At 43.6% G+C, this 16,057-nt stretch overlaps 1 pseudogene; it reads right to left on the bottom strand.

The window, feature by feature from the left end:
* Positions 1–10,770: 10,770 nt before the first annotated feature.
* LOC147109942 (putative G protein-coupled receptor 139) lies at positions 10,771–15,310 on the bottom strand (annotated as a pseudogene).
* Positions 15,311–16,057: the final 747 nt, after the last annotated feature.

Genomic DNA, 16,057 nt, shown 5'->3' with positions numbered 1-16,057 from the left:
AATACAGCACAGGCTATAAGCGGATACGGCCTGACCACAACTTTTGTGTCTCAATTTTCAAAGCGAATTGCAGCCTAGCACGTGATAGATAGCAGGGGGCTGTGAGCTGCAGTCACTACCACTAATTGAGCTCTGAATAGAAAGGAGCTGCTCATGTCTATACTCTACTGGCACTGGTTGTTTCCAGACCTAACACGCAGCAAGCACAACCAAGGAGAACACTGGAGAGACACAGAGGAAGCATCCTCTGAACCGTCATTGTTAAGAGCATAAGTAAATAAGAAGAGCACGAGTAGGCCATACTACCCCTCGAGCCTGCTCCACAATTCAATAAGATCAGGGCTGATCATCGACCATAACTCCACTTTCCCGCCCGATCTCCATATCTCTTCATTCCCCTAGAGTCCAAAATTCTCTCTATCTCAGCCGTGAGTATTCGCAAAGAATCAGCATTCACAGCCCTCTGGGGCAGAGAATTACAAATATTCACAACACTCTGAGTGAAGAAATTCCTCCTCATCTCAATCTTAAATGGCCGACCCCTTATCCTGAGACTATGCCCCCTAGTTCTAGACACTCCAACCAGGGGGAACAACCTCGCAGCACTTACCATGTTAATCCCCCTCAGAATATTTTTTGTTTGAATGTGATCACCTCTAATTTTTCTAAACTCCAGAGAGTATAGTCCCATTCTACACAATCTCTCTTCATAGGACAGCACTCTCATCCAAAACTGGGCCTCGGATTTAAACACGCATCCCTGAACTAGTGAATAAAACTAACCTTGGCCCTGGAAGTGAACACACATCCGATAATGAGTCACCAATGTCAAACTGCGGTCTGAATCTGAACCAAAATCCTTAAACAATTCAACCTGTATCAAACTGGAGCCTGGTCTGTAAAGTCCTCAGTAAACTCGTCGTTAAAAACAAACTGAGCCCTGGATCTAAATAAGGATCCCTAAACAAGTGAATGTAACCAAAACTGGGCTCGGATCTGAACACAATTCCCTAAACTGGTCAGTAAAAACCAACTATCTTAAAACACAGCCCTAAACTAGTCAATATACTGAAGAGTGAGGAGGATAGTGATAGACGTTTGGAGGGCATAGACAGACTGGTGGAATGGGCAGAAAATTGCGAAGTGATACATTTGGTACGAAGAACGAGGAGATGCAATATAAACTAAATGATACAATTTTGAAGGGGGTGCAGGCACAGAGAGACCTGGGTGTATATGTGCACACATTGTTGAAGATGGCATGAAAGGTTGAGAAAGCGGTTAAAACAGGTGGACTTCATAAATAGAGGCATAGAGTAAAAAGGCAAGCATGATATGATGCACCTTTATAAAGCACTCGTACGGCAAAAACTGGAGTATTTTGTCCAATTCTAGGAAATATAAGATCATAAGAACCTAAGAAGTAGGAGCAGGAGTAGGCCATACGGCCCATCGGGCCTGCTCCACCATTCAATAGGATCGTGGCTGATCTGAACCTAGACTCACATCCACTTCCCTGGCATCTCCCCGTAACCCCTAATTCCCTTATCTGCTGGGAAACTGTCTATCTCCGCTTTAAACCTATTTACTGTTGCAGCTTCCACAGCTCTCTAGATTCGCAAATTCCATAGATTTACTACACTCTGAGTTAAGAAGTTTCTCATCATCTCTGTTTTGAAAGTGCAGCCCCTTATTCTAAGATTATGCCCCCTAGTACTAGTCTCACCCATCAGTAGAAACATCCTCACCGCATCCACCCGATCAATCCCCCTCACAATCTTATATGTTTCGATAAGATCGCCTCTCATTCTTCTGAGGCCCAACCTGTTCAACATTTCCTCATACATCAACCCCCTCATCTCCGGAATCAACCGAGTGAACCTTCTCTGAACTGCCTCGAGAGCAAATATATATTTTCTTAAATATGGAAAACAAAACTGCACGCAGTATTCCAGGTGTGGCCTCACCAATACCCTGTATAACTGCAGCAAGACTTCCCTGTTTTTATACTCCATCCCCCTTGCAATAAAGGCCAAGATTCCATTGGCCTTCACGATCACCTGCTGCACCTGCACACTAACTTTTTGTGTTTCATACACCAGGACCCCCTGATCCCTTTGTACTGTAGCACTTTGCAGTTTCTCTCCATTTAGATAATAACTTGCTCTTTGATTTTTTTTCTGCCAAAGTGCATAACTTCACACTTTCCATTAATATATTCCATCTGCCAAATCTCTGCCCACGCACTTAGCCTGTCTATGTCATTTTGCAGGTTTTTTATGTCCTCCCATTCACTGCTTTCTCTACCACCTTTGTATCGTCGGCAAATTTGGGTATGTTGCACTCGGTCCCTTCCTCCAAATCATGAATATAGATTGCAAAGAGTTGGGGTCCCAGCACTGACCCCTGCGGAACACCACAAGTTACTGATTGCCAGCCCGAGAACGAACCATGTGTCCCAACTCTTTGTTTTCTGTTAGATAGCCAGTCTTCCACCCATGCCAGTATATTACCCCCAATCCCGTGATTTTTTATCTTGATCAGTAAACTTTTGTGTGGCACCTTGTCAAATACCTTTTGGAAGTCCAAATACACTACATCCACTGGTTCCCCTTTATCCACCCTGTATGTTACGTCCTCAAAGAATTCGAGCAAATTTGTCAAACATGACTTCCCCTTCATAAAACCATGCTGACTCTGTCCTAGTAAATTATGTTTATCCAAGTGCTCTGTCACTGTTTCATTAATGATGGACTCCAACATTTTACCAACCACAGATGTTAGGCTAACTGGTCTATAGTTTCCAGCTTTTTGTCTACTTCCCTTCTTAAATAACAGTGTTACAGTAGCAGTTTTCCAATCTGCTGGGACCTTTCCTGAGTCCAGGGAGTTTTGGAAAATAATCACCAATGCATCCACAATCCCTACCGCTACTTCTCTCAAGACCCTAGGATGTAGACCATCAGGTCTGGGGGTTTTATCCACCTTAAGTCCCATTATTTTACCGAGTACCACCTCCTTAGTGATTTTAATAGTGTTTAGCTCCTCCCCCCCATTGCCCCCTGTTTGTCCAGTGTTGGGATATTTTTAGTGTCCTCTACTGTAAAGACTGATACAAAATATTTGTTCAGCGTCTTTGCCATCTCCATGTTCCCCACCACTATTTTCCCGGTCTCATCCTCTAAGGGACCAACGTTCACTTTATCCACCCTTCATCTTTTTATATAGCTGTAGAAACACTTGCTATCTGTTTTTATATTTTTTGCTAGTTTACTTTCATAATGAATCTTCCCTTTCTTAATTAATCTTTTAGTTATTCTTTGCCGGTTTTTAAATGCTTCCCAATCTTCTATCCTCCCACTAGGTTTGGCTACTTTATATGCCCTTGTGTTCAGTCGGATACTATCCTTTATTAATTTACTAAGCCACGGATTTCTGTTTTTTCTTTTACTCCCCTTTTTCCTCGGTGGAATATAATTTTCTTGAAAGATGTGAAATTTCTCCTTGAATGTAGACCACTGCTCTTGTACCATCTTACACTTCAATCTTTTTTCCCAGTCCACTTTAGTCAATTCTACTCTCATACCTTAATAAGACAGGTGTACAGACTCCACCAGTCTGTAGGTATTTCTGCCAATTGGGATGTAGTCGATTCATTTTCTGGTGGAAAGCAGTGTCATATAAACAACACTAATAGCTTAGAGTGAGTAGTAGGGTGCAAATTTAATACAATTCTTAGTTTGGCACTGGAACAATTAAAGCAGAGGTGATGTCAGAATGTGTACATACTGACTACATTTGGCTTATATAATAGAACAGGTTAATGTTCTTATCAGACAAGCTTATGTCAGAAATTCTCTGTCATTTAGCCCGTTGAATCTGTGCCATTAAAAGGGTAGCTAGACAAAGAACAGGCAGTGTTCCACCCTGGGTTCTGCGGGTTGTACAACAGCAACACCCTCTCACACATTGGAGGGTACCATAGCCTTGAATCTTACCAGGTCTCACTTAATGTAAGTAACTCGGGTGAGCTGGTGCGAGGGATAATTTGAACGCCATGAGAGACAACTGCAATCACTATGAGTGCACATTTGTCAGTCATTTTATTTCGAAATGCTAAAGCATGGTGGTGGGTTTACACACATGTAGGCAACCAACGACTCAAATCATGTCACGTTAAACAGAGCGGTTGTTGTGTTACTATTATTGTAAAAGTACTTTTTCCTTCTTTTTGCTCTTGATTATTCCCTAACAATGGATTCTTATTGTTAGATCCATGTGTTAATGGAGACATGGAATGCAGGAGTTGATTTAACAAGTGTTTACTGAACAAAGTCTGGAGGTGAACTAACAACACAAGACGCTAAACAGGCTTATATACCCGAGTGGTCACTACTGGTACTACAGTATACAAGGGCTTCAAAAACATAGTTCCTCTTTAAGGTACATACGCTACAATTCCTCCCCTTTTAGATAAATAGTACATAACATTTTAAGTAATCATTAAATAACATTTTTACAAGAACAATAATGTACACATTTGCTGAAGTTAATCAATTACAAATTCAGTCTCTCTGGAGGCTTACTGACTAGGTCCGGATAATGCCTCGGTGGTGTAGTAGGTTCTTTTGGCAAGGTCGATTCGGCTTCAATGCTAGTGTCGGGTTCATCTGGTTCCAGTATCACCAGATCGGAGGTAGATACTATGGGTATCTCTGCTTCATCACTCGGTGTATAGAGTTGTGGTGTAGGTTGACCTTTTTCGGATGACTCTATGATCTGGTCAGCATGGCGACTTATTATGTTTTCTCCAATGTCCACGGTATACATCAGCGGTCCTAGTCGTGTGCAAATAGTTCCAGGCTGCCATTTCTCGGTACGGTAGTCCCGGGCCGAAACTGGTTGACCTATCTGGAAGGTTCTAGTTGGCCTTTCATTCATGCTTTGATATTGCCGATCTCTACGTCCCTTCTGATGTTTGGCTTGACCAAATCCAGCCGGCATCTTAGTCTTCTATTGAAAACCATCATGGCGGGGGTTTGGTTTGTAACCACATGTGTTGCATTCCTGTACGCAAACAAGAAGTTATCTACCTTATGTTGTAGATTTATGTCTTAATTACCCATGGCCTTTATGGCCTTCTTGAAGGTCTGGACAAACCTTTCAGCCAATCCATTGGTGGCGGGATGGTATGGGGTGGATGTGTAGTGCTTAACCCCATTGTTTTTTAAGAACTTCCTGAATTCTTCGGATACAAATTGCGGTCCATTATCAGAACAGATCTGTTCAGGCAGACCATTCCTGGCGAATATGGTCCTTAATACTGTGATGGTTTTTTCCGTGGTGGTGGAGGATATCTTTATTACCTCCGGCCACTTGGAGTGTGCATCCACCGCGATTAAGAACATTGAGTCCATAAATGGACCAGCAAAGTCGATATGTACCCTTTGCCATGGGGATGAGGGCCACTCCCATGGATGTAGAGGGGCTTGTGGTGGGGCGTTTTGGACCTTCTGGCATCCTAGACAGCTCTTCGTCATTTCTTCGATGTCTCCATCGATACCTGGCCACCACACAAAAGCTCTGGCTAAATTCTTCATTTTCACTCCACCCAGATGCCCCTCCTGAACTTGCTTTAGCACTCTATCCTTGAGTTTGGGTGGAATCACCACTCTGGTCCACACATCAAGGTTCCTTGGCACACTGACAACTGTTCTCTTCTTTGCGAGAATGCTGGCAACAGTGGTTCACCATGTGCTGGCCATCCCTTCACCGTTAAATCATAGACTCGTGAGAGAGTTGGGCCATTTTGAACTTCCTTTTCAATGGTAGAATTTGTCACCGGTAGACATTCCACAATGGTCGAGTGGAATATCTCCACTGGGTCCACTGTAGGCACCTCTTCCACCGTTGGCAACGGTAGGCACGATAACCCGTCAGCATTCCCATGCTGTTTTGTTCCTTTGTACTCTATGTCATATTGGTGTGCCCCTAGGAAAAGGGACCACCTCTGTAGCCTTTGCGCTGTCATAATGGGAACACCATTTTTAGGGTTGAATATGGAGACGAGGGTTTGACGGTCAGTCAACAAGGTAAACTTTGTCCATGCAGGTAATGGTTGAATTTCTTCACCCCCCACACCAGGCTGAGTGCCTCCCTGTCGATCTGGGCATAGTTACGCTCAGCTGAGTTCAATGAGCATGACGCAAAAGCTATTGGATTCTCCGAGCCATCAGGGAATCTATGCGATAATACCGCTCCCACGCCATAAGGGGATGCATCGCACACCAGTCTGATTGGCAGTGATGGGTTGTAATGAGCCAACACTTCCCTGGACGTGATCGAGCCTTTGCATTTATGGAAGGCATGCTTACAGTCTTCGCACCATTTCCAAACTACTCCCGTTTGTAGCAGCACGTTAAGCGGGTGCAGAACCGTCGACAAGTTTGGTAAAAATTTATGATAGTAATTTACTAATCCCAGGAACGACCTTAATTGTGAGACATTTTCAGGCACTCGGGCCTTTACGACCGCTTCAATTTTTTCAGGTGACTTATGCAACCCTTCTTCGTTAATGACATGGCCACAATATGATATTTGTTTCTGGAAAAATTCGCATTTGGGGCGATTTGCTCGTAGGCCCCGTTCTCTCAGCCTCGTGAGCACCTGCTCCAAGTTGGCAAGGTGCTCGTTGTCGTTTTCTCCTGTTGCAAGGATGTCGTTTAGGTAGCATTGAGTTCCCGGAATCCCTTGCAGGACTTGCTCCATAGCTCTTTGCCAGATAGACGGGGCTGATGCCACTCCGAAAACCAGTCGATTGTACTGGTGCAGGCCTTTGTGTGTGTTTATCGTGAGATACTTTTGAGAGGCCTCCTCAACCTCCATCAGTAGATATGCCTGTGCGAAGTCAATTTTGGTGAAACCTTTCCCTCCGGATAGTGAGGCAAAAATATCTTCTATCCTCGGAAGAGGATACTGTACCGTGTAAAGAACCGGGTTTACAGTCACCTTGAAGTCCCCACAGATGCGAACTTTTCTCTGTTCTTCAGATTTATCATTATTCAACGTTTCCTTCATGACCGGGACGATGGGTGTTGCCCACTCGCTCCAATCTACCTTGGATAACATGCCTGCTTTTTCCAAATTCTCCAGCTCTGCCTCGACGGCTGGACGAATTGCGTATGGCACCGGCCTTGCCTTAAAAATTTGGGAATTGCCGCATCTTCCACTTTTATTGAGGCGGTGGCACCTTTCAGGGTTCCTAGTTCCTGTTGAAACACTTCTTTGGCGTTAGCCAAGATTTCTTTTAATCGTCCAGGTATGACGTCATCATCGTTTTTATTCTTACTGGTCACCGTCAGTGCCTGAATGGAGTGCCAGTCTAAACGTATCTTTCTGATCCATTCACGTCCCAACAACGTTGGACCACCATCTTGCAGAACGTATAAATACAACTTCTGTATCTCCTTGCCGTTGTATACAACAGGCACCCTTATTTTCCCTGTGGGGTATACTTTCTGCCCTGTATATGTCTTCAAGACAATGGATGTGTCTTTCAAAGGTATATGCGGAAATAGCCGCTCATAATCCCATCGACTCATGATGGTCAGAGCTGATCCTGTATCTAGCTCCATTTTGACTGGGGACCCCGCTATCATGACGGTAACCCAAATGGTCTGGTAATCTTCTTTGGCAATTACATTATGTTATTTGAGACAGCTTAGTCTCTTGTTTCCGGAGTCGCTATCGCTCTTCTGGCCTTCAGAGCTACTGTCCGTCATCATTTGTACCTTTCTGTACTTTTCCTTATTGACCTTTTTAATGTCAGCGGATTTCTTTCCTGATCTGCATACACGTGCAATGTGTCCCATCTTTCCGCATTGCCTGCATGCTTTGTCCTTGAACCAGCAGTCCTTCTGGTCATAGGTGGATCTGCCGCAGCGATAACATCTCTCAAAACCCCGTGTCATTTCATGGGTGCTGAAGTCCTGTGGCTTTTGCTATATCTCTGCAGCTCCTCTTGCTGCTGCTTCGTATGATACAGCCACACTGAAAGCCTTGTCCAGTGTTAAATCTTTCTCAGAAAGTAATCTTTTCTGTGTTCCTTCACTTAGGAGACCGCAGACGAATTTGTCTCGTAGAGAATCTGCCAGTCCTGCCCCGAATTGGCAGTGCTTTGACAGCTTTCTTAATTCGGTGAGGTAATCAGCGTTACTTTCATTCTTGTGCTGATTCCTCCTGAAGAATTTGAATCATTCCGCTATCAGCAGCGGTGTTGGGTTTAAGTGCTCCTGTAATGTATCAACAATCTCCTTAGAATTCTTGTCCATCGGTTTGGCTGGAGTGATCAAGTTTCCTAACAGCCCGTATGCCCTTGCACTCATCAGATTTAGAAGTACCGATCCCTTTTTATCATCCACTACTTCATTCGCCTTGCAATATACCTCCACTCTTTCCACATATGTGGTCCAATCTTCTATATCACTATTGAAAGCAGTAATATTGCCAGTCTTCGGCATCTTGAAAATCTAAAATTGCGCTTCCCATGCTTTTCTTTCTTCCCCGCCGAGTTAAGATGCCGCCTCCGGCGCTTTCCCGCCGCTGCCGCTGCTGCCAACGCTGTTCTCCGCGGTTCCCATTGTGACCTGCAGCTTTTTGCGGTATTTCTATTTTTTTAAATATATCGCTTCAATAGTTTCTCCGTTACTTGGAGAACCGTTCCCGTCGTTGAGTGGACCCTCAGGGACTTTCCCCTCCCTCTGCTCGGTCCGAACGCCGACCTGCTTTGCAGCACCGGCCGTGCCCTGAGTGCTCCACCCTCTCTCTCTCTTTGCTTCTGCTTCCCGACTTGCTGCCACCCGATCGAGCTCTAGCCCGTCGCAGCCCAGGAAGGATCAGTGCACTACCTGCCACCAGCCCGTTTAGCTGGGGAAACCACAGACTGGAGACCAAGCCTGGCCCTCGTTTTCGAGTTTCTTCGAGTTATTTTTTTTTCTTGCTTCTGGCTTCGACCTTCGTCTGAGGAATCGATCCCCTTGAGGTGCTGCCGAATTGCAGGAAAAAGTTTGTTTCTAACTCGTCGCCACTGTTAGATCCATGTGTTAATGGAGACATGGAATGCAGGAGTTGATTTAACAAGTGTTTACTGAACAAAGTCTAGAGGTGAACTAACAACACAAGACGCTACACAGGCTTATATACCCGAGAAAAGTCACTACTGGTACTACAGTATACAAGGGCTTCAAAAACATAGTTCCTCTTAAAGGTACATACACTACCATTATTATGATCATTGTCGTATTGTGATACATAGTGCATGGAACTGTGTCATATTAATCCTTGAAATCTCTGAAAAACCAATCGGTAAGACTGTTTGTTTATTTTCTGAAATCGACATGTCCTTGGGCCTTTATACCTGAGCATTCGTTAGGTGTCAGTCAGTGGCTCAGTGGGCAGCACTCCCACCTCTGAGTCAGAAGGTTGTTGGTTTAGGTCTAAATCCAGAGACTTGAGCACAAACATCTATGCTGACACTTGCAGTGCTGCACTGCTGGAGGTGCCGTCTTTCGGTATGAGACATTCAGCCGAGGCCCTGTCTGCTTTCTCAGCTGAATGTAAAAGTCCCCACGCCAATATTCCGAAGAAGAACAGGGGAGTTATCGCCATTGCCCTGACCAATATATGTCCCTCAACCAAAATAAAAACTGATTATCTGGCCATTATCACATTGCTGTTTGTGGGAGCTTGCTGTGACCAAATTCGCTAACACATTTCCTACATTACAACAGTGACTTCACTTGAAAAAGTATTTCATTGGCTGTAAAACGCTTTGGGACGTCCGCTGTTCGGGAAAGGCGCTATATTAATGAAAGTCTGTCTTTATTCTTTGATTTATAAGGAACTGTAAAGAGCCACTTGAAGAAGGACACATAGAGCCCCTGGAAGCATGTAAAAACATTGGCCCAGAATTTGCGGTGGGTAATGACGGCGAACTAACAGTGTTCACCAGCATTACCACTGTGAAACTGACCTCAACTTCAGCATGTAGTGTAAGCACATCGACCTGCAGAAATCCTGAAGTTGCGTTAAGTCATTCAATGCTCTGACACTAGCTGTGCTGTACCTCCCAACCCCCACCACCCCCCATAGCCGGCAATCAGGGAAATCAGTAAAACTGAGGAAAACCTGGGCATTTCTGCGCTAATATGGCTGTTGAATACCCAATGAAATGTTATGCCTTATTGCAAAAGATGTAACTGGGGTTTTAGCAGCGTATTGATTATTTTTTATATTTATGGAGTGTCAAATTTCTCCATAGTGATAACAATTACAATTTAAAAAAAAACATTAATTTTTTTAAAAGATTCTTCATGATATGTCAGCTTTTACCTTAACACCATGTGAGAGTCCCAATCTTTATTTCGCTCTATGATCATTTTTTTTTAATCGGGAAAAAGCATCTTCTCATTTCCTGCTTTTCTGCCTTTGAGAACACTGCAATGTGATTGGCTGCTTAGACATTTTGTGACGTCACGGCAGCGTGGCACTGGGAATCCCCACTACAGAGTGCTGGTCGCAATGGAACGTCGAAAAAGGCAAGCTTCTTGCTACACAAATCGCAAGATCTTCGTGGGCAGCTATCTTCAGGGCCAGCGGCGAGCGCCTTTGCTTTGCCTTGCCACTGACTGTAAATTAAAGGCAAATCTACAAGATGATGTCTGGTATATGCTAATTTGATTTATAATACCAACAATTATATAGCTGTTCTAATTATTTCAAAAACGTAACAATTCGGTTCACTGGGTATTTCACCATTTTCATAAACTCCTCTCTGAATTTACTCTGGGTCACTGCATAAATAAAGGTGTTTGTGCAGCAGCTCAAAAGCACCAGCATATATCCGGTTTCTTGAAGGATATAAACCGGGTCATTGTTACCTGTGTAAGAATAGGTATTAGTAATTCGATAATACAAGTAATGGATCGTGTACATCAGCCATAACAGTATAAAATTGCCGGATACACTGAAGAGTAAAATGAAGGAATTTCTCCGGTTTTCCATCTCAGGATCAGGATTGATTTCATAGCTGGGGTTGCCCCGCAATCCCTTGCGGACTCTGCTGGCCATTAATATATACCTCACGGTCAGAGCATTGAGCAGCAGAATAATGAAAAATGGCAGGAAAGGAGTCGCTATGCAGTCGAAAAAGAAAATGTTAGCCAAAGGTGTGAAATATAAAAGATTGGTTGTATCCGGCAGTACCACGGCAAATTGTTAAACATGTACAGAGGATCATACACGAAGCACCAGGGGATGTTTTTGAAACAGCTCAGAATGAGCACCGTGCCGACAACCGCAGCTGCCGTTTGCTTGGTGCAATATTTGGTTTTCAGCTCCTGGCAACAAATGGCTATAAAGCGATCGAAGGTAAAACCGACGGTTAACCAGACAGAAATGTCTCTGATTGCATAAACTAGGCCAGTTTTGGCCCGACATACCAGAGTAACCAACAGAAAACTTGCGGGAATGTAATGTCGATGATTCGATTGAATATGACGCCGGTGATGACAACCACTAGATCCGCCGCTGCCATGGCCACCAGGTAGCATGTGATACATTTGGAGAGGCCACACTTTCCCCGGGACAGGATCGCAATTGCCACCATATTAACGGTAGGGGAGGGAAAACAAGCAAGACAATTAATTATGGCCAGACTTTAAGGGAAAGTACCAGTTTGCGACCAGTAGGGACTCCCTGCAGAACTTGTTATTGCATTCTGCATGGAACCTAATAGCCATTAAAGTAGGTTGCAAATTAAAACAGTGTCAGCCGAGGCTCTGTGGGTAGCACACTCGCCTTTGAGTCAGAAGTTTGCGGTTTCATGTCCCGCTACAAAGAATTAAGCACATAATCTCGGCTGATTCTTGAATGCAGTACTAAGGGAATGCTGAACCCGCCGGTGCCCTGGCCAATATTTCTCCCTAAATCAACATCACTAAACCCAATTATCTGGTCGCTATCTCATTGTTGTTTGTGGGACTTACCTGTGAGCTGATGTACGGAAGATTTGCAGCCAATTACAACAGTGACTGCAAAATGCTTTTGGACACCCTAAGATCGCAAAAGGCACTATAGTGTTTCTGTTCCGTTTTACAATATAGATGAGGTACGTTAATGTAACATAATATCGTCATAGAAAGAAGCAGGACTGATTAGCAAATGAAATCTGGCGCTACTATTGGACGAGCAAAGAGCTTTAAAATAAATTTTAATATTAGTTATGATATGCCAACTTGAGTGCTATAAAATTAATTTAAATTAAAAAAATTCATGTAAATAACAAAATCTACACAAGTGCACCTGTAATAAGTTGATTGAATGAAATACAAGTCAATAGAGAGCGAGTTTGAGATTAACAATATTAATGAACGATAAAGCTGGAAAACTCCAATATAAACAGAAAACTTAGTGAAGCACAGACACCGGGGTCCGCCGGTAACGCATATGAACCGGACATTGAAACGTGGCGGAAGGACTGAAGTGAGTGAATTCGGACCGCGGCTACCGATCAGGCAGGATGGTTTAGGGATGAGGAGAGGGCCGCTGAATGACCGCCCATGCTCTCCAGATCTAAGGCCGTTGGGCACGTCACTGATTATACCAAGCAGCAAAAACCTTGCTCGTTCGTGTTTTGCAATCATTTATTTGATGGAGTGAAGTAAATCTGATCCAAAAGATTACATGCGCTGAGCTGCCTTTTAAAATTAATCGATAAAATATATATGTGGCAATATGAAAAAGAAAAAATGGAATGACTCACAGTTATATAGCGACTTTCACGACCAGCGGACGTCCGAAAGCGCTTTGCAGCCAATGATATACTTTTCGAAGTGCCGTCACCGTTGTAATTTAGGAAACGCGGCAGCCAATCTGTGTACAGGAAGCTCCGTCAAACACCAATGTGGTAATGACCAGATAATCTGTTTTAGTGATGTTGTTTGAGGGATAACAATTGGCCAGGCCACCGGGGATAACCCCCCTACTCTTCTTCGAAATAATGTCATGAGTTCTTTTAAGTCCACCTGAGAGAGCAGATGGGGCCTCGGTTTAACGTCTCGTCCAAAGGCACCTCTGACGGTGCAGCGCTCCCTCAGTATTACAATGGAGTGGCAGCCTAGAATTGTTGGGCTCAAGTCTCTGGAGTGGGACTTGAATCCACAACGTTCTTACTGAGAGGCGAGAGTGCTACCAACTGAGCAAAGACTGACACACAGGCATGCAGGTTATATTGTAAGTAAGCTTAATTTTCCTGAGCATTATTGATGGTGCGCAAGTATCATGACTCATGTTATAATGAGTTACGCAGTTATGGCATATTTAGGAGTCGTCCTCGTCTAATCCATCCATGGATCGCAGATGATGTGATGCAAGTTCCACAGCAAGACTCAAATATTCCAGTAGAAGTCGTAACATTAATCAATGGGCTTACTATGACCAACACGAGTGGAAAATGCCCGCGTTTGAGAGTCTGTTGAAAACATGATTTGGCTGATCAATTAAATGACCTCTATGATCAGTAGACTCTTTAATCTGCCTATCATGGGGGCGCATGAATAACAGGACATGTATCTGAAGGCTGACTGCACCTATGGCGCCTGACAACAGAGCAGAAGTGGAAAATAGAAAGGAATTGCTTATTATCATTGACCAAGTCTTTTAATAATTTTTTCGCACCATCGACAACACCTTGCAGATTACGACATAATAACTAACGTTTGCAATTACACATGACCCCCAATGTAAATCAAAGACTTCAGCCAGTATAGTACTGTTTGGACTGTAATAATTGTAACTTGTAAGGCAGCCAATAATGATCAAATTAAAGAGGAACCCGCCTGCTGTGTCCATGGTGTTGGTTCAACAACGTTAATGCAGGACTGACTTAGAGCTCATGTGCCATAACTAAATAGTTAACTCGCGGTTGGGGTGAAATATAATCCTATTACAAACAGATTTTAAGCGTTTCACTTCGCATTGCAATCCGATTAAAACACGATGGCATCCGTTATAAGAACGTATAGTAGAGAGAGGGAAAGATAGAGAGAAATAAGCAGGGACAGAAAAAGTAATGGAGATGAGAAACCGAAAGCGAAAGAGGAAAAGCGAGGAGGAGAAAGGTAGATATGGCCGCTGTAGTCAGACGAATGTATTTCACTATATTATTTCAAAATACGCTCGAATACATTTTACTTCAGATGTACAGTAAATACGATGGAATTTTGTTCTTTTCTATTCTAATTATTTTAATAGTTTACACCAATAACAGAAAATAAAAGAAAGCCTACTATTTATATAGCGCCTTTCACGACCTCAGGACGTCCCAAAGCTTATTACCACCAGTGAAGTACCCTTTGAAATGCAGTCACTGTTGTAATGTATGAAACGCGGCAGCCAATTTGCGCACAGCAAGATCCCGCAAACAGCAATATGATAATGACCAGATCATCTGCATTAGTGATGTTGACTGAGGGATAAATATTGGCCAGGCAGTGAGGAGACCTCCCCTACTCCTGTTCGAAATAATGGCATGGGATCATTTACACATACCTGCGAGGGCAGACCAGGCCTCGGTTGAACTTCACATCCTAAAGATGGCACCTCCGACAGTGGGGCACTCCCTCAGTGCTGCACGGGAGGGTCAGCCCAGATTGTTGTGCTCGAGTCCCTGGAGTGGGACGTAAACTCACAACCGTTTCACTCAGGGGCCAGAGTACTACCAACTGAGCCACTGCTGTCAGTGGGGTAGGATGGCGAGCTCTGCACCGGTGTACTTGGGCGGGGATCAATCTTTTGCCAATATGGTGAAACAGTTTATACATCAATATTCCTCACCCCTACATTTGGAACCTGTATATCGATTTGCAGCCATTGTCAAAATGCAGCAACATACCAACACACACTTAAATGTGTGGACACAGCTGATTCTAGATGTGAGATAGCAAGTCGTCTGAAGAAGACTTTGAATAATACTGTCTCTGTTGGAGCGGAAATAATTATAATTTAAATAAATTATTATATTGAATAAGTAAATTAGGATAACTTAGCCATTGAGCGGAAACCACAGAACAGGTGACTATTTAGCAAACACATTCACTCAGACAGATTAAGTTACCGGACACGTTGCAAGAACAATGAGGCAGTATAAAACAGGTTTGCACAACTGGTAAGGTTCCAACTTACCTGGGACACCAAGTGCGGCAAGAATTGGATCGTAAACTGCATACACCGGACCAGTTACTGGCTCAGGCATTTTGAGTCAGCAGCGATTGCGTATCAACAGCCTCAACACCTGCTTTGCAGCAGACTCAATATATAGATCATGGAAGCCTGCAGTGAGACAATTAGGTCACGTCATTACTGATGTTAGTTCCACTCCTTTGCACAAACAAACTGAGCGAGTTGTTTTTATTCTACTTTATAATTGAAACTTGTGTCATCAAACAAACAACAAGCAAAAATGCGCCCCTTTTGCAGGGATACAACTAATTAAATCCAAATCATAGAACATGAAACGATACTTAGCAAATGAAAAAGTAATATTATTCCCCATCTCTGGGACATACTCCGGACACTGCAGTGCCCACAGGTTGAAGAAGGCCTCAAGTGTGCTCCCCCTCCAGGGCTACCAGGGTGTGAACAAAGCTGCAGAAGGAGCGGCTGTCTTTCTATTTATTTTAATTGCACCTTAAGGACACACTGGGTTGCCCCACTGTCACCAACCCAATTAAAATAAATCTACTAATAGACCCCTTATAAGAAACATAGAGTCATAGAACATAGAAATATAGGAGCAGGAGCAGGACATTCGGCCCTTCGAGCCTGCTCCGCCATTAAATATGATCATGGCTGATCCCCTATCAATACCATATTCCCACTCTCTCCCCATATCCCTTGATGCCTTTTGTGTCTAGAAATCTATCGTTCTCCTTCTTAAATATATTCAGTGACTTGGCCTCCACAGCCTTCTGTGGTGGAGAATTCCACAGGTTCACCACCC

Source organism: Somniosus microcephalus, chromosome 12 (genome assembly GCF_052327205.1).
Source record: "Somniosus microcephalus isolate GS21.2 chromosome 12, FLI_Smic_1.0, whole genome shotgun sequence".
Lineage (NCBI taxonomy): Eukaryota > Metazoa > Chordata > Chondrichthyes > Squaliformes > Somniosidae > Somniosus > Somniosus microcephalus.
This window is presented reverse-complemented; position numbering and strand designations above follow the sequence as displayed.